This window comes from Mustela erminea, chromosome 13 (genome assembly GCF_009829155.1).
Source record: "Mustela erminea isolate mMusErm1 chromosome 13, mMusErm1.Pri, whole genome shotgun sequence".
NCBI classification, from domain to species: Eukaryota; Metazoa; Chordata; class Mammalia; order Carnivora; family Mustelidae; genus Mustela; species Mustela erminea.
Genome location: NC_045626.1, coordinates 54,374,865 through 54,377,721, shown reverse-complemented (window position 1 = coordinate 54,377,721; position 2,857 = coordinate 54,374,865).

Here is a 2,857-nt window from a genome sequence, read left to right as displayed (position 1 = left end):
AACAGGTCAGAAGACAGAGGCTTGAGAGAGGAGTCGAGCTTGACTGGCTGCATCCAGGCACTTTCCAAGGACTCACTCCTCTGGGTATAGATGGCTTTTTAAAAACTGATATTAGTGTGTTTGCTTTTCAGCACCCCCTTCCTCCGAAATGTGAGCTGGCAGGGAGTGGAAGATGAAGGGGTCACAGAAGTCTAGAGTGTGCTGGCCAGGTGATACCTATTCATTAAGGCTTGGCGATAAATGGATGTTATTTAAGAACTAATCACTAATATCTAGCTGTCATTCTATTGCAGTGGTCCATGAAATGTCCCTGCTGTGCCCAGAATGACTCCTACAGAAGTTTGACAGACACTATATATTTAGAAGAATAAACACCTGACTGCAGTCCTTTTAGATATGAAAAAAGAAAAATGCTAACACCATTTATAAGAACATGCATAGCTGATGGTGACTTGCAGTCCTCCCCCTACACATACACCCCCCACCCCCGATATTTTGCTTAGCTCAACCCTTGGCTCATAGCTCCAGCCATGTCCCAGTGCCCCACACCAATCTCTAGCATGGCTTTTCCAGGAGATTCCCCATCCTTCTTGATTTCCCTGAACCCTGATTGTAAACCTCTTTCATAAAATTTCTTCAGTCACTTCCTTTTGAGTGTACTGTTTGTCCCTGCAAGAACACTTGACCTGTTTAGCTAGCTACTTACAGCTTTGTGACGTCAGGCAAGTTCTTAACCAGGCTTTCTAATCTGGAAAATGGGAAAATCTGTAAGTGGTAGTTTGAACCATGTCAAAATGATGATATTTGCCCAGCCCTATTGACAGAAATGGCAATTTCATAGGGTCTGTGAGAACTAGTGAAAAGTGAAGTGATTCCAATAGCACCTGATCTATTGTATGCAATTATTCTTTTCTGATTATGACACTCGGACTTTTGAATTCTGTGTTTGCCCAAGGACAGCATATCTGAGCTGCGTCCTTCTCCCTGATCCCAAGTAGACACTGCTCGTTTGTATTAAGACTCCTTTGCCCTGAGCCCAGAGGCAACCTGAAACCCTTTGAAGCTAAGAGGCACTGCTTCCCAGCCCCATGGCACTACTCTTCTGATCTATCCCCTCCAAGGGATTTCCACTCCTAGCGGCCAGCTGGGCTGGCACTTGTGGGGCGGTGAGGACAGAGTGGGCACAGCGGCTCTCCATTCCCATACTGCGGCACTGTATGCTCCTGGCATCTCTCAACAGAATTTTTCACAAAAATGTTGTCCTGCAGGACGGTTAGGTCTTAATGTCACTGTTAACATTTGGTTCCACAGCAATGACCTTAAAGTTTCCGTGGGCTTACCTAGTTGCTCAAGAACTTTCCTGTAACTTTGTTTTTCTGGAATATCTGTGTTCTGGATTTCAAATGTTTTACAAATAAAGGTAACTCATAGGGCTTGGGTGGGGTGGAAGGGAGGTGGTGATAAGCTATCTGATTGGTTGACTGTGTCCCAAACAAGACTAAAGCAGAGCTTAGGTTGTCTCTGGGTGTGTTTGGGAGTAATTTTTCCCAGGTAAGAATACTCCAGATAAATTAAAACATAGACGTGTGCCTGTTTACACCCACTATCTCCATTCTAACAGCCGCCTTGTCTTTGCGGCGTATCCCAGCTCGGTGCTTGACTCTGAAAGCTGTCCCTTCGAAATGACCTCAAAACTTCTCAAGGTCATTCTTGATGGCCTACACTTACAAACTTTCTGAAATCTTGCTCCTCAGTAGGAGGTCACAGCCAAGTCCTAGGTCCCATCACCTTTGAACTGAATTTAGAACGTGTTCATGCAAATAAAACAGTAAGGAACTAAAAATTAAAAAAAAAAAAACAGGATATAGCTCAAAAGAAAAAGAAAAATAATAAGGAACTAAAGTATACATGCGTTCTTCTTTTTTTTATTATTTTTATTTTTTTATTAACATATAATGTATTATTAGCCCCAGGGGTACAGATTTGTGAATCGCCAGGTTTACACACTTCATGGCACTCACCATAGCACATACCTTTCCCAATGTCCATAACCCCACCACCCTCTCTCTAGCCCCCTACCCCCGGCAACCCTCAGTTTGTTTTGTGAGATTAAAAGTCTCTTACTGTTTGTCTCCCTCCCGATCCCATCTTGTTTCATTTTTTTTTTAAATTTACTTATTTATTTGAGAGAGAGAGAGAGATGAGAGACAGCACAAAAGGGGAGAAGCAGACTCCTTACAGAGCTGGGAGTCTGATGTGGGTCTAGATCCCAGGACTCCAGGATCATGACCTGAGCCGAAGGCAGTGGCTTAACCAACTGAGCAACCCAGGCGCCCCTCATTTATTCTTTTCCTACCCCCGAAACCCCCCACATTGCCTTTCAACTTCCTCATATCAGGGAGATCATATGATAATTGACTTTCTCTGATTGATTGATTTTGCTAAGCTTAATACCTTCTAGTTCCATCCACATTGTCGCAAATGGCAAGATTTCATTTCTTTTGATGGCTGCATAGTATTCCAGTGTGTGTTTGTTGCTATAAACATTCGGGTGCCTGTGCCCCTTCGGATCACTGCATTTGTATCTTTAGGGTCATTCTTAAAGAATTGAAACAAGACAATAAGGGTTAAAGATCTCCCTCCTCTTCTGAAAGTACAGAGGAGCCAAAGGAGGAGACACTTTTTTATGCCTTATTTAAAAAAAATAAATGGTACTATTGAAGGCAAACTTTCCTTAGTATAGAGACCTAACAAAAGTAAGGAAACAGTGACAGGTCATATACAGAAGGCAGACCGGAGTGTGTGTCACAACCATCCCTCAGGGTCCCGTGGAATCTGGGCTTTCCCTGCCACGTCA